General features: G+C 41.8%; 1 protein-coding gene across 5 annotated transcripts in view; it reads left to right on the top strand.

The window, feature by feature from the left end:
* The first annotated feature begins 16,058 nt into the window (after positions 1-16,058).
* Positions 16,059-22,578, top strand: part of LOC111265136 (neuronal acetylcholine receptor subunit alpha-7) — a 34,297-nt gene continuing 27,777 nt past the window's right edge. For 3 of the 5 annotated variants that reach the window (XM_022841552.2, XM_022841551.2, XM_022841553.2), the window contains exon 1: positions 16,059-16,566. The gene's annotated coding sequence lies outside the window, so the exon portion shown is untranslated. The remainder of the gene's footprint in view (positions 16,567-22,578) is intronic. The other 2 variants (XM_022841550.2, XM_022841549.2) reach the window with 1 other exon arrangement.

The following is a 22,578-nucleotide window of genomic DNA, read 5'->3' as shown; positions in this document are numbered from 1 at the left end:
TCATTCGAGCAGCTCTTCACTCTGTTGAAGAACCCTTCGCTTTTTTGTTTGGCCTTTCCGAATATGTTCTCCTTTTGCTTTGCATAATAATGCATCCACACGCACATACACAGATTTACAAGCAAATTTCGCTTTCGATACTTTTGTGTGTTAAAAACAAGTCATCGACATGCTTGAGAATCAAAATTAAGCGCAAACTATCCCATCGCCTTTAACGCTGCAGAGGCAAGCAACTCATGAACACCGAACGGACGGTATCGTAACCTAAGTGTCGTCCTGAACGAGGGCTGCTGCAGGACCACTTGTCCCCGCTACTGAATCGTACGTAAACTACAGCACAAGAACGAAAACGTCAGGTTGGCGACAAGAACTACAAATCCGCAACCTGCCCGCAGGGCGCAAATCGGCCTGACTGGTTCGGGGTAGAAAATGCGGGGGTTAAGCCCGTGGGAACTGAGGAAAGATCAAAAGCAAGGTGGCTCTTGTTCGCCAGAAATAAATGCGAAAGGAGGCGGTAAGGCTTATCGTTTAACCTGCCGAACCTGACAGCGTACTCCCGTTTTCAAGCGAAACGTGACCGCCGAAACAGCAAATACCTGGGAGCCGTTTGTAAACCAGCTTGTACGACTTAGCTTCCTTTGACGAGGGTTCCTCTGTGGAGCTTCAAGATATCCCTAGTATCTCATTAAGTATTTTAGATGTTTCATCTAAAATAGAAAAAAAAAATAAAAAGTCTCATGATTTTATTGATCATACTATGTAGCCGTAAAAAGTAACTTTTCAGAGGCCCATTTGAAATGAAAAAAAAACCAAGTTACAAAGATGGAAACAATGATTCAACTAAGCGCATTTCTAAGTTTAGAATGAAAAGTGAGTACTTTGAATATATGCATATATTCAAGGTACTAAATTTTCATATATACATATACGTATATGTAATACATATAATTATATGTGAAAAATATATGAAGCTGTCAGTTTTCGGACCTCTACAGTGAAAAAGATTGGCAACAAAATCAAAAGCTATATGGAATGCCATTCTGTATACTAGACGTATTATTCTTTTCATAAGAGCATTGGAATAGTAATTATCTACGTAGTAAGAGATGGATCAGATATCTTCACTGATCCTAAGCTTCTTCGATAATAATCAGGCTAAAGTTAAGTTCACTTAAAACTTCATCAAAAATGGCAACAGCCAAATGATTCTTAAGTACGTATTATATTCTTTCTGCTTTTCCCGATTCTGGCTTTTAGCTTATGAAATGCGCCCATATCCTATGAGACAGAACAACAAGGAGATCACAATTCTGCGTTGTCTGTTACTTACACTTGTGTTAGGATACGCTCATTATCTTCTAGGAGCGCATCTGTAGGTAACAAAATCACCCAAGCGAGAGGCTCACTGAAATAGAGCCTTTTTGATCCTGTTTCTTCATGTATGCTACTGGCTTGGTTATTACTTGATTTTACATACGATCAAAAAGTATCGAGTTAGCCGCTAGTTTTTTTGTGCCGGGATAAATTCGGAAACTTATATTTCTCCGACGATTTGTTTGAGCAAACAGCTCTTTTCTTTGAAACTCGACCCAGTATATCGTTATTCTATCTTATTTTTCCTTATAAAGTAAGCGACCGTACAGCTTGCTCCTCAGGAACCCATACGACGATAAGATACGAGCGTCCGCGTGTCTTAAAAGCACGTATTTACGTACACATAGCTACTGTTATACATACAAGATTTGCGCAAAAAGCATTTTGTACGCCATACATACCTATATGGTAAAAGCGTTAAATACATCTGTTTCTCTTCACTCTGGATAGTTTGATGGATATCTCCGTGGCGCGCCCTGTCGCCATCGTTGTCGACAAGAGTGGGCGAAACGTTCGCTCTTCCGCCACTGTCCTGTTTAGTGACAAGCGACTAGCTATACTCTTGGTCCATGTATCGTATACCACGCAAAAGGTGTCCAAAACAGAGTAATTTGTTGCGTCGTCCAAGGAGGCTGTTCCGTTTCACAAAGCTCTCTTTTGAGAAAAGGGCGGCCCATGACGGGCTACTACGATTCTTCCAGCGTCAAAGGGCTTCCAGCCCATCCTAGCACTAACGCACTGCACACCTGCATGATGGGCAGTGTGCCAATTAGTCCCGCGGCCGGAACTACTTTGCTTCAGGGTGGCCACCATCTACTCGGTGATATTCCTTCTCACGGTAACGAATGGTATACTGTTAACATATCTTGCGTGTTTTCTTTCCGCCAAACTGAATTCGTTTGCCAAGTTCTCCTGTAGGACTCAGTGCTCCTCGAAGCTCTCGTAATTCGCGGTGGTATTTCCGCTTTCGATGATCATAGAAACGGTGACTTTGGCAAAAAAATTTAGTAGCATAAAATTAGCAGTAAAGAAAGTCCAAACAATGGAAAATTTCGATAGATTAGAATTTAGGCGCATAACCCAGACAACTGAATGAATTAAAAAGCATGGAACACATGGCTTTTCACATGGTAATTGTGCAGAAACTAACACTCTATGCCTGTGAGCATAGGACAGTTATAGTTTATTGTTTCTTATTAACAAGATAATAATAATTTAATAATCAATTAAATAATTTTTAATAGGGAACATACTGTGCAGGCAAATTTACCAGTCAACGTAAGCTGATACGCATTTCCCCACGACTGACGACAAACAATTACCTGTTCCAGCAAATTATTCGGTTGAATTAAAATAGATTATAATCAGAGCTCAGTCCGCTATGCCTACCGTTATCATGCCAAGTCAAAATTGTCTTTATTAATTCGAAGAGTAGATGGTAAGAGGGCTAGATCCCATGAAGTTGGCGCAAACGTTTTTCTAATTTCCGCCGGACCGTTAGTAGTTAAAAATAGATTTATTTACCATGTGCCTGAAACCGCCCTGGCATTTGAAACTTTGATATAAGGCATAGCAAAAACCGGGGCGGGCCCATTTTTTGAGCCACATGAAACGAAAACCGCGCAATAGACAGTGGATTCCCATGAAGTGAGCAGTAAATCTGATTTCACAGATCTTATACATAGCAGTAGAATAACAACGTGGGGACGGTAAGGTAGTGTATTAGTGAAAACTTCCAGTACGTATTAACAGCAAAATTATAGTAGTTAGTACTTTCGCGGTAAAAAGACGTATGTAATCGCTTCCGGAAGAAGCACGCCAATCTCAACATTGGCCCGCAACTATCGGTCACACCTTGTCCTATTTGTTGTATCGCCGTTGCCTTCAGGCAATTAAGCACACACAGAAAACTAAGACTGATGTATACGAAGAAAGGATCGACCGTGGGCTATACCAGCAGCGATGCGGAACACCGTGTTTGACTTAACTGAGCGTAAACAAATTATATGAGGAACCGCAATGCGATTTTGCGGCATTTGCAGCGACACACTTAAGGTAAGACAGGTAGTTTCTAATGCTCAATAATAACTTCGCGGGCAGCCGCCTCCAAGGAAGTTCTATAGAAAGTTGAAAAACAGAAAAGCACAAACTAGTACCTAATAAAATGACGCACGTTTAATCTGCTAAACGTAAACTAGACTTTAATTCTTTCAAGCGGAATTTGTATAAGTCATAATAAGCCAGAGAGAAAAGTGGTTCAGCTTATATAGTCAACCGCTAATGGCCTCTGCCTTAGTAAAAGGTCCGTTGTGCATAGCACGAGGGAGTTTGCCATTACCGCCAAAGTGTTCAAATGGCCAATATCTAATTAATGCAATGCTACATTGCCTATAAGGACGTCCTGGACGCTTGCGAGCTGGACAGTGTGCGACCCTTAGTATGTGAGTATTGGCACAGCTATTCTAGTCGCACCGCGAAGAAAACACATACTGCTCTAGAGAAAATACCAGGATGGATTGATGCGCCTGGGCTGTAAATGAGCCCCGAAACGAGTTAAGTAAAAGAGCTTCTACCTGCGAAAAAAAAACCACGCACCTATCTCGCTCTCACTAAATGAAATAGCAATACGAATTAAGTAGTTAGTTTGATATCTAGGCGTTGCAATGAATCCAGGCCTTAAACGAGGCCTTATTGTTGAGAAAAAATAAAACAAATAACGAAAATAGCGACTAACATAGCAAAAATCCTGTTGAGACCGACGAAAGCTACACGGAGCAGAAAAACACTGTGAGCGACAATAGGTGACCTTACCACATTATTCGCGGCATCTACATGGGAACCGATGAGACTGAGGCAACATAAGCTGGAATTCCTGAAGTATAGCAATAAAAGTAAAACGGGCTTATGCAGCCTCAAGATAAAATGCCGCATTCGCCTAAGCACAGTTAATATACCAGCGAACACTTACTGAGGAAGAACCAAGTTAAAAAATAAGCCAGCACGAGCTAAATAAAAAAACAGGGCTGTGAACTATGAAAAGTGGCAGCGCTTGATTCCAGAGGGGGTGGGTTCAGCAACCGATCTCTGACATAGGCCTGTGGTTCAACAAAATCATGGCGACAGTACCCAACACGAGTCCTGGCTGGGCACAGAAGTTCCCAGAACTAACTGTAAAACATAAAGCAGGCTGACAGCTCTCCTTCGCATTGTTTAACATTTGAGCTCATTCGCATGGGATTTTACATTGTCAGAATGACGTATGGGACTACCTGTCGCCTGCATGATCAAGAGCAACCGTATATGAGCCTCGGCAATGGATGTGGGCAATGGATGTGGTAAATGGATAGGGTGATAGGTGACAAAACGAGCTCGAACGAGAAAGGGTAAGGAGAATCGCTTGGGACGTCGATAGGTCCAACGTAAAAAACGACCAATGAGCGTTTTAAGAACGAGCGCTAATGGGGCTTTATGTTTTATCACTGCATATCTATGCACGTGACACCTTTGGACTTGGGCTCAGCTCAAAGGCAGGCATTGAAAACTTGTTAAATATATATATGCATACTACCAATAAATAGTATGGTTAGCGATAGTGCTATTCATTAACGGGTACGATTAAATACGCATCCCTAACATTTAGCAGTTAGCTCAGCTACGTCCATTATATTACTCAAGGTCGAAAATCCTGCAACGTCTTCTTTTTCGTAAGGTAAGCAGGATAAGACGGGCTAGTTTGGGAAGTTAGTGGATTCCTGCTAAATGGCATGCCTCATCTTGTTCTAATCAGCTGAGCCGTACAAGCTTATATGGTTTATAATTTATTTAGATAGGCTAGCTACTTTTGTTCTATTTCTTCGTTGTTTTAAAGACACGAATTACAGTGCTTTTTGCTCGATCAAGGTCCCGTTGTAATTCAAGGTCCTTTGTTAGCTGTTCCACAATGCAATGTCGAATTGCTAGCTATTGTACTATCCACGTCTTGCCTGACCGGGAGTCTAGCTGAAATGTACTGCGTATGGCTAGTTCGGCGAACATACGTGCGGTCCTGATACGCTTTGTTGCTAAGTAACACTGCGTCAGATTCATTAGACACGTGTGGTGAATGTAACGATCCCAATTGAGCCATGACCTCACCAACAAATGCACCCAACTCACCACGCGTTCACATAATGATAAAGTAACTGGCGGTTGATCGTTGGCCGCAGGTTCATGAAAACGTTGCCTGTTTGGTAAAAGTCCTTATAAATATAGCATACGTGGTGGCCAAACATTTTTCTGAATACACAAATGTTAAAAAAAGTAAAATAGCCTCAAAGAATACCTAAAGTCCTGTCAATAGTCATATTGACGCTAAGAAACTCGATTTTCGCAAAAAAAATATTGTTTAATGCTGGCGCGGATCAAAAGCGCAGGCATGATCTCCTGCCAATGTTTTTGGTACAGAGATATCAGCGAACATTAGCGTAGGTCGTGTTCTGCCTGAAATTCACGCGAGTAGGACGTGTTTACTTGTATCTGTTCATTATACTAAATCTCTCATGCAGCCTATTTTTTTGAACGCGCAATGTTGACATGTGGCGCGACGAATTTTGTTATCGGGCTTTTGTTTTCATTAAGTTTCTTTTTCGTTGAAGAATCCTGCTTCATTGAATAGCAGAGCGTACTGTACCATCATGTAGTGGGCGTCATTTTCCATACTTTCTACAGAAAACCACTAAAGTAGGTTCAGTTGCCTATTACTTGCTTCTTCTTTCGTTCTAAATCTACCGTGCAGCTTGACTGTAACTTAGGCAGGTCATCATTAAGTGGAAAACTGTGTCTGACATTCAATCTGTATGTGAATCTGAATTTCATAGCAATGGCACCATTGATTTTCAGTGCAGTGACGACTGGTCGTATCGCCTATGGCACTTATCAAACCCCGCGGGAGGCATGGTTGAAAAGGCAATGAGACTGGCAAGAACACCATGGATCAAGGGATTTGGCACATAAAAGAGTTCCTTCGACCAAGGAACAGAGAAGAATACTGCAGCGACACGAAGCACAACCAAAAAGAGACGCCATTTCCCCAGGGGTTAAAAGGAAGCTGGCAACACCAAGCACACGTAATGCTGGCCGACTACAGCCGGTTGTTCTTGTCGCCAATGATGTAACATACCATGGCATGTACGAACCACAAACTAGACACAAGCTGGTGGACAAAAGAGGTGAGAGTGAAACGTCGTTGAGCTGCAAGGACACCCTTTGTTTTTTCTTGGTGCAAAAGTATTGCAACTCTGTTGCAATAGCCCACGTTTTGGGTTTTGAAAATCCAAGCCTCAATGCCGAAAAACTCTCACCAACGTTATCGTTGGCTAGCCTTCTTATGTCATGTGAATCGGAAGCATGCTTGCGTTTCTGGATTCGCATCGTAGTGCTCAGCTACTAAAAATGGCGATGACAAACCTGAAAGCCTCAGTATCAGTCTGGTACGGAGAATCGTTCCGGTAAAGCGTAAACAAATTTGAGCAGTGTAAAGCAGGGGAACTTATTTACGGGCTGTGGTTTCAGGCTGATGGTTAACTTGTCTGGAAATTCAGATGATGCCTATCAGGAGAAGATCTAATAATTATATCAAAAATATAATCTGTATATTCACTGATGTCTTATATAGAGTTTCGATGATCAATTCGGTTTTGTTCGCGCGATGATTTAGTAACAATAGGTTTCCTTATTAAGCTTAAGGACGCACGAAATGGTCTCGGCTCAAACTATAATGTAAAACATATTTTGCCTCGTACTGGCCTTAATACCTTAACTTTAGCTGACAACCCGGCCTACTGTCAGCGCAATTATGTACTAACTGTTAGGAAACTATGTTCATACGAGCAAGTTCAAAATAACTAAGTGTCATAAACGAAGACCTTCCAGCGTTTGCCGAATTGTTCAATTCTCATTGCTTTGTCTGGCGGGTAAAGACGATTACCACTCGACCGCTGGAAAAATCGTTCGCATAATGATTATACGTAGTTTCTACAGCGATCGCTTCCATGTGCAGTGAATTAGCCCTGTATTGTAAAGCAAATCTTGGCATTGTCCCCGTGAAAGTGTACCGGTAATATTCAAGGACACGTGGCCTGAGTTTCAGGCTTAAGTACATTTCGGTTCGAATCTATAGAAGCCAGTCGTATAAAGCGAGGTGTAATTATGGTCGTATCGGATGCCAAGTAGAAAATGATCCTTTGGACAAGTGCCCAATAGGGAAGAACGAAAACAATGGAGAAGTCTGAAGCGTTCATGGGGGCAATAGGTTCGCTAGCCATTTAGAAAACACTACAGTATCGATGGAGGATATAGAAGTAGCATACTATATTCACAGCCTCATGTTACGATGAAAGGCAGATGCAGTTGATATTTTGTAAGCAAGAACATTTGGCCTCGTAAGTGCTATAAATGGTTGCTTTCCTATACTCTATCGTACAACCATTTTTGACCGGGCCCAACACATAGCGCACTGTAAACGCAGAAGACTAAAACTAATTGATTTCTACTTTTTACCATGGCAAATCGTTAAAACGGTATAGATCGTTTCATAGCATTCACCATAACGTTTAAAATTCTTTGCATGTATGTACGTTTATACGAGACTATTTAAAATAGACAGAAATAGTTGTAGCTCTTTTTTTCAGATCTGGTCGAATATTTTTTTGATAGGCTCGGATTGGTTTAGCCCTGCCTGCGTCGTCTATACCTAAACCTGACCCAAGGGAAAGTTCCAAATCGAGCTGGAGAGTTAAGGTTGCACACAAAGAGTCGTGTATCTGATGCGGACGAAAACAATAAAGCAAATCATGATTAATCGTAGTTTGTCGCTGATATTTCCCTGCCAGCTGCGAATACTGCGGCTATACGGGACGCTAGGCGTTTTAGAACTCAACTGCTTTCAACTAGCATCGAGTAGTTCATCTATACGACGCCTGACGAAGGCTGACGAGTAATAAAGGGGCAATGTTGTGCATAATAATCATCATGTATTTTTTTCGCCCACGTTTTGACTAGGATTACGAATAAAATAATAAATCAAATAGAAAACGTCGTCACGACCATGAAAACATTTCCTCTGGGTATTTACTAAAGAAAACCACTGTTCTCTGAAAATATTCACATCGTTACTAGCTGCATAAGCACCCGCAGCTTTAAAAAACCCTGCCTTCACCCTTATTGTAGTTTTACTCTTATAACGCTCAAAGTTTATCGTTCTGTTTACTAAATACAGGACAAGTTCCGAAGCAGGTCACCGGGCGAGGTTCACAAAACGATGTTAGGCGATTTCGCGTGTAACCTTCTGCGTCATAGTTTAGTTTGAACGTCAAGTTTAGAGACCGCTGAAGTTTTGTGGGCTTTTCTTCTTTCTAATTCTTACGTCATATTATCTTCGGAGAACCACACAGGGCATAAACGCTGTGGTTCGGCACGCGCGTTTCAGCAAAATGAAGACATTTTGTGAGTCAAGCTTGCCCAATAAGCGAAGTACCTGAATGGAAGCCAGCTGAAAACCTGAGTTGAGAATAAGGGAAAAATGAACGGGGTGATTTCACCCAAAAGCTAGAAGTTCGGCATGGGGGAGCATCTCGAGGTGGAGATAAATTTGAGTACCGTGGGTTGGTTAAAAAGCCAGATGCCCGGGCTTTTGATGAGACTGACGTTGCTCAGTTAGCCATTTGAAAAGGGGCTCACGTGAAGGAACGCTATTTTCTAGTTGGATCGTCGTCAGGCTGTATGACCAGCTTTTCGGAACATACTAGGGGAAGAATACAATATAATTATTTGTAAAAAAAGTTTATAACGGTTTTGTCGCAGTAATTAGTCTAGTCATTAAAGCGTCGCAGAAGTAGCTATAGTAAAGTACGTTAACTTGAATTCTCACAATCTAACGAACCTCAAAAATGTGGATTAATATAGCTGACGTAGGCATCTTAAGCGTCTCTGCCTAACAACACTAAAAGATCAACTCTTAAGTTGGATGCCCTGTATGACGGTGAGTTATTAAGGATATTTTTCAAATAAAAAGCTTTGGTACAAAGTTCGTCTTACCATATACGTATATATATATATATATATAAGTTGCACTATATGTTAACTCGATTTCCGTATATGAGACTAAAATAATATTATTCATTATAATAAACAAGTCATTCGAGTATTTACCAATGTGCTATGTCAGCCTGCAGTACTATCTTTTCTGCCAAAGCTTGGACGGAGTCTAACTCAGTGCCCTGCGCTAGTTGGCCGCCTCGATTTGTTTCTATTTAGGACAATAGTTAAGCTTCTCGAAAAGTGAATTAATAACCCGTAGCCGCTGACGCTCTTTTCTTCGGCTTATTGGTTATTGTTATGGGCTAAACGATTTTGCATGGCAGATAACTCCAATAAACGCAAACACGAGAATTGTTAGATGCACCTGGAAGATCACAAGCCCAATTCACCCACTTTTCCCGTGCCAGTGGGGCATCGTGTCGTATCGTTTCATTTCTATCCATTTTATTTGAATCCACGATAATTTTAGATTTTGTGTAATTACGGTTCGGCACTGCGGAAGTTCCCGATTAATTATCGGAGTCAAAGGAAATAATCAAGATGCTATGATCAATATGGGCACGTGAGGCTTTTGCGATAGGTGTGAAAAGTTGATATTAAGAAATAGAAACTTGGTATATAGGCTATTATTGTTCTGAAACACAGAACTGTCCAGTACCATTGTGTCCATTGTGACCTAGCCGTTAGTTACTACTATGTTCCAGAGATGACAGCCCCAACATTGTGAGGCCTGTTTGCCTGAACAGAGGTCGCACAAGAGTCTGCCGAGCAACCGCATTTAACGAAGTGAGGAAAGTATCTTTTTCGCTTATTTCATTTATGAACCCAGTCGTGTTTAGCTCAGTGTGCCTATTATTAAGGATAGGTTTAATAAACGGAAAAGTAAATGAAACAAAATCTATTTCTTTACATTTTACGAAGTTCGCTGTTTAGAAAATCAACTTGCTCCTTTCAAGCTCGTACCGACACAAACCCGGTCCCGATGATGGCTGATAGCAAGGCTCTATCATAGCCTTCTTTGGCTCAATCATAAGCCATTGGCTCGAATTTAGATATCCGCACGAAAGGTATTTCCGAAAGGAATTTTTTCATGAATAAAGAACTGTTAGTAACAAGGCCAGAAGGTCAAATGGAAACTGCGTAACTACAGAGCGCACCCCATGACTTACAATAGTACCCCCAAAACACTTTTGAGTCAAAAAGCTCAAGGCACTGACGCCTGTGGGTCGGCCAGAAAAAAAAAATCTATTTTTAGGCCCACACAAACGTTGATGAAAGGCCTGGATATGGCGACGCACGAGAATTTCGAAACACGAGCGATCATGTGTTGTCAAGTCTCGTTGATGTTTGGGTTGCATTTAGCCCGCTCTATTTTTTGCCACCAGCAGCCGTCACTGTCAATCTATTATAAACCGATTGAAGCAATCTATACTATTTTCAACTATGCCGAGCTCCGTAAAGTGTACACCATTTATATTATAGATTTAGATTATTTGTAACGGATGAGCAATCGTCCTGGGGAGTTCTCTAAGCACTCCAGAAGCTCAGCGCAGGCCTTTCCTTTCTTTGGCTGCACTGAAATTGATATATAAATGATCGTTACGATCGAAAATGAAAAAAATAACTTTGTCGACAATTTGAGGCAATTAATAGTGTCTATACGAGCCCATTATTCAAATGCTTCCCTCGTTAAAGGCTATTACTTTTGTTTTCGATATTTAGTCTTTGTAAGATAGGGTACTGCTAATACCACACCACTAAGTTTCATTTGGAATTCTGTCTCAAACAGCGTAATCAGCGCCTCCGACCTACTATTCTGCGAGTATATAGCAAGTGCATTATGGGCACACAAAAAGACAAAATGTGCGTACCCTATCGACCTGTGTTTAGACATAAACGTTTTTGTGGCGAAACGTTCATGTTAAAAACAAATGGTACCTGATGGCTGGATTGCGAAAAAATAACATAAACAACAGTTAACAGCGACTAACTTCCTGGGCTAGCGGAGACGAACATCAAGAAACGAACAATTTGATTTTTTTTTTTTTTTTTTTTATGAAGGAACGACAATTGGCATGTTAATTGCATACAGTATATATCTTCATAAAAGCAGTTAGCACGCTTTATTTTATGCATTTCCCGTTTTGGTGTATAGTTGTGTCGTATAGATTGTAACTTTAAATTAATAAAAATTTGCTTACTTTCCCATAATTAATTTAAGCTGAAACCCCGTGTCATTTAGACAGACTATTCAACGATAATCTGTAAGCTTGAGAGAATGAAGACAAGCCGCATGAACGATAGATTTACTTATATCCTGATATTACTAGTGTAAGATCGTCGTAAAACGTTAACAACGCCTTCTGTCTTCTACGATCGCCGTACACCTTTCTCGAACCCTATATCAAAATCTGCATGGCACGGTATTACTCACATTAGCCAATGCTTCGAATCCAAACACTTAGCGTTCTCGCAACGTAATGAAATAGATCATCGAAGGTAATATTGCCTTTCAGAGTGTGGCATCAGGATACTAACGGTTCCTTGAGATCTTTTCTGCTGCCATGGCATTATATGAAACAAATCTACAGACGGAGAGTACGACGGCAGTACGTTGCGAAACGGTCACTATCTATTGTTTTCCTCCTTATTCGCAGAATCATACTGGTCTTCTGGCTTTGCAGAAATGTCTCAAAATGTGCACGATGTTCGCTACCGACTTGTAAATAGCATTTGAAGCCTTTGGGAGGCACCGATACACCGAACATAGCAGACTCATACACAGCTTAAAAGGATGCGTCGGTATCGGAGGTGGGAATAGTGGCCGATTTCAGATCTGTTTAGGCCTACCGATATGCTCGAGTATGCCAGCTCGCTAAAATGCTGTTTATCTGTGCCCCCAATACAGATTCTGGAGCAGAGGTTTTCTAGCAATGATAGCGACATCATCCCATCTGCCTCATGCTAGTTATACAAGATACGGCGGTGTGATGTAACAGTCATTTGCTTGTTAACGATTATCAGTAGTAGGCTTGACGTACTCCACATCCCCATGTAAAGAGCCGCAAAAAAATCGATAATTGGTAGAGGTGACACTTAATGATAAACGCGAATGGCATTGGCCGGTGCAGGGTATAAGCACTACGACGTCGAGCGATCGTTCGGGCTCTTTGTTTGTTTGCACGCGCTACTGCGCAATGAGTTTTTCGATCCACGGTGATAATGAAAATTTTAGTACGTTTTGACGCTTAGCTCAAGCGATATGGCTGCATCCTGAAATAGACTCAGCCATGACAATTTGCAGATACCACAAAAGGGCATTAATGTCTGTCGTCGTACCGTTTCAAAAAAAAAAAACGTCGATGTAACCTTTTGATGCACCCTACGGATACTTGTATTCTTCTGCGGTATAATTCTACGACACACTTTCCTGAATACAGGCACCGACATGAAATAGTCTGCCTCGTAATTTGTAAAGTACTTCCCATCACCAAAAAAAGCTTTAAATCCGGCTTGTGAGTTTACACAAGTCTTTCATGCATCGGTTCGTCCAAGCAATCAATTTAAAAATGGGTCCACTGCACCCATTAGATCTGCAAGTGACTAATTCTTGGCGATTCCATAGCGAAGTCTTACATGGCTTCCCTTCAGGGGTGCAATGAAAAATTCGCGTTTCATTTACGGTTATACATTTGCAACAACTTCTTTAAGATTATACAGTAATGGATCCACATAAGAGCTGAAAACGCTATTTCGGCATCGGTTGACCCGTTGTGGACAAGTAGTGCCGTTTTTTATAAGGAGGTCGTTTCACATGGTCTGTGCATCACTGTATATACACATGCATATCCACACGGCCAAATCAATCTTGATACCTTTGCCAACCACTCCATTGTCGATATAGCGTATCGGAGCTGTCGAGTCATACTCTCGCACGTTTCCACTGTGTACGACACATTCAACGGGAGCTTCGTCACCGTCAGCTCGAAGCACTCGACTCCCGATCTCCTCCCGGACTGTTTTCCGCTGTGGAGTCCACTGCTTGCGCCTCGTATTGTTCCACGACGGTGGTTTCTTCAACTCGGCTGTTCAACTCGGGACCCCCTATCATATTCGGTCAGATTTTATTGGATTCAGCGACGATTCGCGGATGGCCCTCCGAGTGCTGCTGATAGTAGTTTGGCCCTTTATGCTTTTGTCAATGTTCGTATTTTTGTCTTTTCTTCCTCCGCGAGAGTGTATAACGAATACTATACAATCAACAATGGCTGTTAGGCTTACTGTAGTAAACGAGCCAGGCTCGTTGGTTGGAAGCTAAAGGGGGCCCAAAATACCTCATGAGAGAGCCTATCGGAATAAGCGTTAGTAGCCGAGCTCTCGTGTGGGTTGGAGTGCGTCTTTCTCCCAGTAGACAGTGCCGAGTGGTGTTTGCAGTACCCAGCAGAGTGTGCGGAAAGCAACCACAAACACACACACACCACACACACACACACACACACACACACACACATAGTAGAAACCATTTATCTTCACACTACTGCGACGATCGTAACACACTTAACGCAGAGCTGTTACCAGCATTCTTCCAGCTGAGCTAACGAGACCCAGATACACAGTAGGCCAACGGCGTATGCTATTGTATAGGAGCATCATTAGATACCAAATGATCATTGGCATTGGGCAGCGCGGCACGTGAGTCGGTGCGTGACGATTGTAGATGCCAAGGAAGCCTGTTAATATACAATTTCTCCCCTTTGTGCGCCCCTAATTTCACCACGCACGGAAGTCTATCTGTACCGAAAAAGATTCTGCAGAGAAATAGTTGCTTCATGAGAAAACAAACAGACAATACATATTAGCAAAGTGTGGGAGGCACGACGAAATCGTTCGTATTGCCTGCTTTCGTAACGTACCTATCGGCAATGTGTCGGATACATGAAAAGTATGCAAAACTGCTAATGTGGTCATACATACATTAGATACTGGATCAACGTCTTCCATGTACCTAGCTGTCCCCACATATTCAACTATGGTCATAATTTTGTGCGTGTGTATAAGTATTAGTGTAATAATGAGGATCTCCCTTTCATTAATCAACAAGTCTTTTGCCGATGCGCGTCGTTGTGATCAGTCACTTTTCATTCTGTCTAATCGCTACGATTAAGTACGGTAACCCTAACGATTGCGGTCAAGGTAAGACGTCGTCGCACTAACAGCAACTGGTCTGGCTTCGTGGCGCCTTACTTTAATGGGAATGCTTAAAAAACCTGCCGCCTTCCGATGGTTCGCGTCACCCTCTTCATCTACGCAGACGAACAGCAGCTGCATTGACCACTAATAACAACCTATTCGTTAGTCCTACTATTTGTAACGGATCGCTGCCACCAGTAGAAACTCATATGAGTTCTGTGCGAACGTTACTGTTCTGTTTTCGAAACCACCTACAAACTACCTCTGTGTCTACTGTACAATATTTATCTCGTGTTTTCAATCGCAGAAAGATGTTGGATTTGTAATGAAGTCGCTCATCACTTCTGCTCTCATGTAGCGGAATTTTTCAGCGTGCCTGGGTAACCTCGCTCACTCCATTGAGAGTTTGCCATTCGAACCGATCGTGAAGGCAACAGCGAAATTCGTTAAAATCTGTCGACACGTGTCGTCGTTTGTTTTGTTCGAAGGGTAAAGAGATTTTTGCTGATCAATGCAGCGGGATTGGATACGGGCCTTGCTTCCTCACAGCCGTTCGTTATAATAACGTCGACATTCGTGGCCCACGTTCAGAACTGTGCATTTTCGAAATTATGCGCACGAAAAACAATGCTATCAATACTATTATACAGTGGCAACAATGGATGAAGCATGAATGAGTCTTACATACATCTCAGGTTTAACATAAGCGCGTTATTGAAAAAGGCAGAAGCTGGGAGACAGGAAAATTATAAACTGCTTCAACGTCCGAATCTGGGGTAACCCTGTAAACTTGTTTTAAGAGAACAGTTAAAAATTCAAACCTAAAAATCCACTGTCTATATTTACCAGGTAAACTTTGCAGGAAGAGCTACTAGAACGTGACGCGTCCGAGCTTGAATCCTCCTCAAACGTGCGAACTACGACGCAAGACAAAGAGGTATACTAAGCATATGGGCAGTTAATTTCCATTAATTCACTCAAAATGTTTAGATAAAATTATGTATATTGCTTTGTAGTCCTAGTAGGACAAAGAGAACACCAACACTTCGATTGTCATTATGATCAAGTTTATCACACCAGCTTTCAGATGTTATCTCGAAATTATCTACACCAATTGAAGCTGAATGGCGAATGCGAAAGAGCCATTCATAGACAAATAAATTGTCACCGATATACCCAAATGTCAGTGGATAAAAAAGAAAGGAAAATTCTCGGCCGGTTCTCAACCCATAGGACCCCCCTTTGACAATGTGAGGAAACGGTCTGCTAGCTTCCTCCCGGAGCCGCTATCTCGTTATTTTACTCTCTATACACACCACTAGCTTAGTATCTACCCGTTATAAAGAAGATTGCTCCGGATTATCGCGCCCGACCACCAGCAGCTATCGACACGCCGGAGCGTCCTCTCGCCCAACAAGCGCTTGGCCGGATGTCGGCTCTCGGCTAACACTTCGTACGCTATCATCGGTTTCACTGGTTTCGTAGCATTGCCTCTGATTGTCGTCTGTATCATGATGAAGCAAAGGCGGTGGCTTCAATGAGCCATACGACGCGACTCAACTACGGCTGACGATTCGGGCTAAGGCGATAAACGTCATTCGTGGATACTCGACTGCTGCCGGCTCGTCTCAGCGTACACTTCGATGACTGCGGCACAGGCGACGCTGTTTCAACAGTCACTGCGAAAAGATGTAATTTAGTCGAATTATCTGTGACGGCAGGCGTCAAGACGAATTTTGGCGTGCTCCTTCGTTTTTCAGTGACTGGGAACTCTAACCTGCAGAGGTATTATCTGACAGAGAAATCATTCTTGCCGTATACGAGTGCAGGTGGTGCGTGATTGATTACAAGTAAATTGCCACTGGACATTTACATCTTTCTGCAGTGAATTCGTCCCGTCAACTTCTGGTGACTGTGCTCTTGATCGTAAGTTCGTTTGCTTTGATAGAGGTCCGAAAAATAGAAGGGTACCTGAAGTACGTTTTTCTGTGACTTCGATAAGCTGCATCGTCAAATTAGTGACATATGAAAGGAAATTGCCTCAGCTGTTGTGATTCGTTACCGTATGAAAACGTATAAACATAAATGTAGTATTGTCATCAATATTCAATAGGTCTTGTTAGGATACTGCATACAGACGTAAATATAACTTATTTGTGCATGTCCATACGGATAAACTTGGAAGCGTCTCCTTGTCTGCTTCATGTCTGCGCGATGCGAACCCTGGACAAACTTTTTTTACAATGTTGTGTGTCGATTGTAGGACTTTGCGTATGCTTCAAGCAAACACGACACGCAGTTATTTATGGTCGTGATTAAAAATAAGCTACAAAAAATAAATGGAAGTAAGGTCTTCTCTTACGGGATAAGAGGGTCTTCGGGCATGCAAGCTAAATGGACTTAAGGTCCTTTCTAATATGGGATTTTAACTACATGTCGATACCGCTCACGATATCATTACTGGTTCCACATTTTGCTAGGCACCTTTTCTTTATCACTCACATTTTCAACAGGTAGTCTACGCTACAATGCGTAATAGAGTAGGAACGTTGTGGAATGTTTTTGCACAGCAGGCGGCACGATAGCCGATTCGATATGGAAGATTAGACCTTCTGTGTGCTACAACAGCACGATAATACGCGGATCGCTATATTCCGTTGTATTCCATTTGTCGAGCTTTGCTTTCTATCTTTTTTACTGGATAATGACTACGATGAGGCCAGTTTGGTCTGCAACCTTGACAGCCTTCAGACACTCGTAGCGTGCGTGTGGGCGGCCTATTTTTTAGAAGACACGAATGTCGTAGCCATTAAAACTTGATGTCACCACGTCCATCAGCTCCTGGCCATGGCTTGCGAATGACGTTGAATCGGAAAAAGGAAGAACCGGCGGCAGCCTCAGTCGAATCATTTCCGTTATGTTCTTTATCAGGAGAAAAAAAAGAAGGCAATAACAAAACCACAGAGACGCAAAAGGTCTTGTGTTGAAGGGCATGTTAAAGATCCCCAACAATCTTTACCTCGATCCTTGTCGCGACTCCCCTCATTCCCATGGGTTTGCCATAAGTGAAAAACAAGATAAGTGTCACGTTAGCGGAAACAGGTGATGTAAATTTAGGTTACCGAATAAAACCAGCTCCGCATCAACTAACCTTCAGTGATCGTTTACTTTTGTTGTGACGGATAAAGAGAAATTATCTATACGGATGGTTGTCTTTGCGGTTTCGCGCCCCTCTAAAGCCTGCGCCGGAAAAGTTCTTAGCCTCTAATTCTGGCACACTTTCGTTTTAATTTGAGTACTTTCGATGACAAAAATGTCCACTACTTTTCGCAAATTGTTGAAGTAGCATTGTGTGAATGACCGACCTTAAAGGTTCCTAGCTTGCGTCGCGCAATCCTCCTGAATTTCTTAAATCCCTTAGAGCGCCTTTCGCACAAACTGCTAAAACGACACGTGTATATATATATGGGTTTTAGGTATTGGGTACAGGCACCCACGCCCTTTGAGGTCAGATGAACCTATCAGTAGTTGTGAAGAAAGAGATCAACTAAGATTTTCTGAAAATGTGACTGATTCGAAGAAGCTCATAAGCTACGATTACACGTTAGTACGTATCAGTTTCGCCGGACGATTTACCATTGGAGAGTGAGTTTGTTTTAATTTTATTGTCGAATGTCTTCGTAAGAAAAGAAAAAAACTCACGTTCACGGCGTTGCGTTCCCGATACGGATGTAAATAACCCGTTATAGTAGTATATTGTATGTGGTCATTATTATCTATACAATTTCAGTGCCGCCTCAAGACGCGTTCGATATCACTGAAACGTTCCTAACAAGTAGCGCTGCTAATGCCACGTAATTAGATGTTTTTATGACCAATTCAAGTCCTCCTACCCCCTGCCTCTTGATGGGTGTGCATAGATAACGCTCAGCTGGAACCGAGTCATTGTTTGTTTACAGTTGTTAACTACCGTATATCTCCATATATAAGGCAATCATCAAACATATGTAATAAATGCGAACTGATGTCGTATGTAATTTAGGAAACCCGTTTCCCTGTCCGTCTGCTAGTTGACAGACTAATACTGTCTATTTCCTTGTACTTCGTAGCAGAGCGTGAAAAGATGAGAGTATATAAACAAAAACACTTTGCACCTACCTTTATGATAAATAACGATATAAGTCAGGTCCATTGCACGAACGGCGCCTGGAGGACAGTTCTAAAAAGGAAATTGTGTCATAAAAAAACTGCTGACGATGAGCTGCGTATTAACTTGTCCAACGTTTTCAATCAATCTGCATCTAACCTTAATAGCAGCAGTTATACATCTGTAATAAATTGAACATATTGACTATTTCACTTATATTCATTATTTAAATGGGTGTTTTTACCGTCTATAAAAGCTATCTGTTTGTGCCGAAATGGGGCATCCGGGTGACACACCTTAAACAACATCCTCGTTTGTTCTATGCAGAAAACAGAAACTGATTTCGGAAACGATCTAACGGTTGCTAGTGTTATATAGACACAAAGAGAAGCTGCAGACAATAGCTGATATATATATATATATATATATATATATATAGCCTTCGCCCGCTCGAATACACGTTGCCACTTTGTTTAGGTAGTAGCTTACTAACCGCGCTGTTCGCCACTGGCCTCTACCGCTGTTTTTTGCTCTTCACGCAAAAAAAGCTGGTACGTAGCTTTGACGTTCGCGAATTTTGGATATCTTCTATAGCTGATAATTAAATAGTAGTGGAAGTCAATGTTAAACGTTCGGGTGCTGTTAGATTGGGTTTCATTGGTTTTTTAGTCGTTAATACGTGTGTCTCATATGTTTTGCAGGCTTGATAATTACAACCTGCCTAGATTGCCTTGATGATTTGGTTAAATAAGTGCGAAGAGGTCTCTGGCGTCAAGCGCTTGCATAGTTGGTTCCTCCTTCCATAAACACACAAGGGTACATAGGGTATCATTCGTTTATTGAAGTGGATCTGATAGGGTTCTTGACTGAGTCCGTACATCTTCACTAATCGAAACAGCTGCATGTAGCCATATTCGTATGGAACACTTTCATTATAGGCGCCACAGCAGCGAATGCGCTTTTAGCTCTATTAAGAGCTTTTACGACGATCAAATCCTATAATCGTTACGTTACCTCTAAAAGATCTAATGACCAGCTAAGAGAAAGATCTCTCTTAAGGTCGATAATAAGAGGTGGTGTAGTTTGAATGACGGCGCGCATAACTCGCCCTAGCAGTTATCAATATGCGGCCATTGCTTGTTCAAATTTCAGCGTGGCCAAATAGTTACTATGGCATATAGTAAACGTGTCTCTTGGAGAAATCCCAAATAAATCCAACACGATTCACCGTGGCTAGGCCTTTTTTTTTTTGATATTATACTGAAGAAATAATTCTGAAAAGTTTGATTTTTGAAAATAAAACTAAATTTGCCATCGGGCGAAAACGTAAGCTGGGCTTATCATGCCCAATGCAAGGTGTCGTTGTTTTTATTAGAAGCTTATACGGCAGGTTAGAGCTTTCGAATATAAAAAGACCTTGCGCCTAAAATAACAGAGTACGTTTATAGGGCGCGAGCCGTATATGACGGTGTGCTATTCACAGTCGTGCCTAAATACCTAGCAAACGGTGAATAAAAAAAAAAACTTATTTGTGGAATCTTCAGGAACCTCGGCGTTTTTTAGCATGAGTACATTGCAGGCCGCAATCTGATTCCAGTAACATCAGACTTATGGAATTTTTCCAGAAGAGCGCAGGAAACAAGATCTTTTTTAATTCCCTTGTCCATTCGGCTCTAGAGATTGAAAGGACAATGTCTGATAGAAGAATGATGTCATGTCATGTCACTGGGAATTAGCACGCAGCCGAAAAACAACGGGAGGCAGTAACATACCGGAAGGTATTATTAGAAAACTAACGATTACTTGCTTCAGTTTGGGGTTCTGTCAGGTACGTAACTTGAAACATGGGTTTTGTTGGAGGTAGTATGTTTTCAACACTTAACTGACATATGTTGATGATATGCTGGCGGTAAAGCGCTCACTTGATGCTCACTGTGATTAGCCGTGTGCTCGAGACATCAGTGCTGTCCTATGCAGCTCTTCATATACGTCCTTTTGGTTACTCACCACGTATACGTTGCAGCCAATAAATAGACGGTTATCCGTCGCCACAAAGGTATTTCTTCGTTTCACTGCCGAGAAATGGAAATGCTCATCTGATGAACTGTCAAATTTTTCTGATTTCATAAAAACGAGATGTCCCTTTTCTTCACACCTGCTACATCCAGCTCTATCTGGCTTAATTACTACCGTGGCATCAGCGGCCTACATGTACAAATTGGAGCTATTCAATAAAGTACAACTGTCATTGAAACTGATTAAACCGGGGTTTCTACTCAACGTATTTTCTAACTTACATAAGAAAAATTGAGCCATTCGCCTTGCACCTATCTGCGACAACACACACCCAGTACAGGCGTCACAACAAATCACCCCAAGAGGAGCCAGGTGCTCAAGTGTTGATTAGATACCTCCACGGTCTGCAGAGGTTCTCACGTACCTCAGTGTAACAACGCTAGGTAGCTACAGTATGGTTCCTGAAGCAATTGGTTTTGGCCTGCTCGTGTGTACTAGCATATGAATATGAGTGAAACCGATGGGTGACGATGGCCAAAATGACTTGTTTGTTAAACAATAGAAACACATTTGTGGCCTACCTGAATAAGTCAACTGTTACATTGAAGTCGCATTCATACATAGAATCTACTTTACTCTAAAAGGCAAATTCTCATTTAAAAATATGTAGACTTTTCAGCGTTGTTGTATGGTGCATGGATGTATTGTACAGTGGATCAACAAACGAAGTTGTTCAAAACTGCTTTGTTTGTTGTAAGCTATTTGATCCGAAACAATTTGTACCTATGATCAATAACTTAACAGGTTAATAACTGAACATTCTGAGAGAACTTCTGCATTACCACCGTCTTTTAGTAATTATGTATGTATGTATGACTCGTGCTATTTGACAGTTTGACCTTATATTTTTCTGAAGATCGGCTAGTTTCTTTTGACATTTTCACCTATATGAGGTTAATACACCCAATGTCTACTTTAAATAAACTCAGTCTTTGGAGCAATCAAACTTAAAATTTGCTGGAAGGCCACTTATGCCTCGTGTAATTCACCTGTTTAACTACTGCGACTCTAAAAATAAATTGAAGCCAATAAGAGACGGAGTAAGATGAGGCGCTCATCAACTTGGCTGCTCGGTACGCGCAGTGCGACGGAATAGAGGGCCCACTTGGGAACCGAGATCAAGAAGAAACGCAGCGATGTCTCATCTAACTTTTTTGAACCAAGGACCGCAAAGAGACCTAAAAATGGTAGGAGTTTAGACATGATAGTCGTCTCATTCAGGAAATGCTTCGCGATGGTACAAGACGCTGCACTATTTCTGGCTCTCGAGGCTTACTGACTGGCTTATAAGACATACCCGCTGCTTCTTGGAGACAAGTGTAGCAACTTAACAAGTAGGGCTTCTGAAGAATCTGTGATGGTGTAAACCTGATGTCTCTTTCAGAACAAGCGGAGTTTAATGGAGAAAAAGCATTACTTGAGATGCCGCCTTTGTTAATGGTCTTCTTGATATTATTCGCTACGCTTCCAGGTGCGAGCGAAAAAAGGCTCCACGAAGTGATGCGGCCAACCACCAACGACCGAGCAGTTGTGTGGGTCAAGATGGTTTCGACACACAGAACCGCCGATGTTGTCAGGGGCTGTGCCCTATTTGCTGCTACAAAAACGTGATAATTAGGACATCAACAATAGCCATTTGTGACATTAGTTGGAATGAATCTATCAGAAAAACATTGAGCGTGACTTGTTTTAGCAGTAAGAGAGTAAAATAGGTG

The sequence above is a fragment of the Varroa jacobsoni genome, unplaced genomic scaffold, assembly GCF_002532875.2.
Source record: "Varroa jacobsoni isolate VJ856 unplaced genomic scaffold, vjacob_1.0 scaffold_936, whole genome shotgun sequence".
Lineage (NCBI taxonomy): Eukaryota > Metazoa > Arthropoda > Arachnida > Mesostigmata > Varroidae > Varroa > Varroa jacobsoni.
This window is presented reverse-complemented; position numbering and strand designations above follow the sequence as displayed.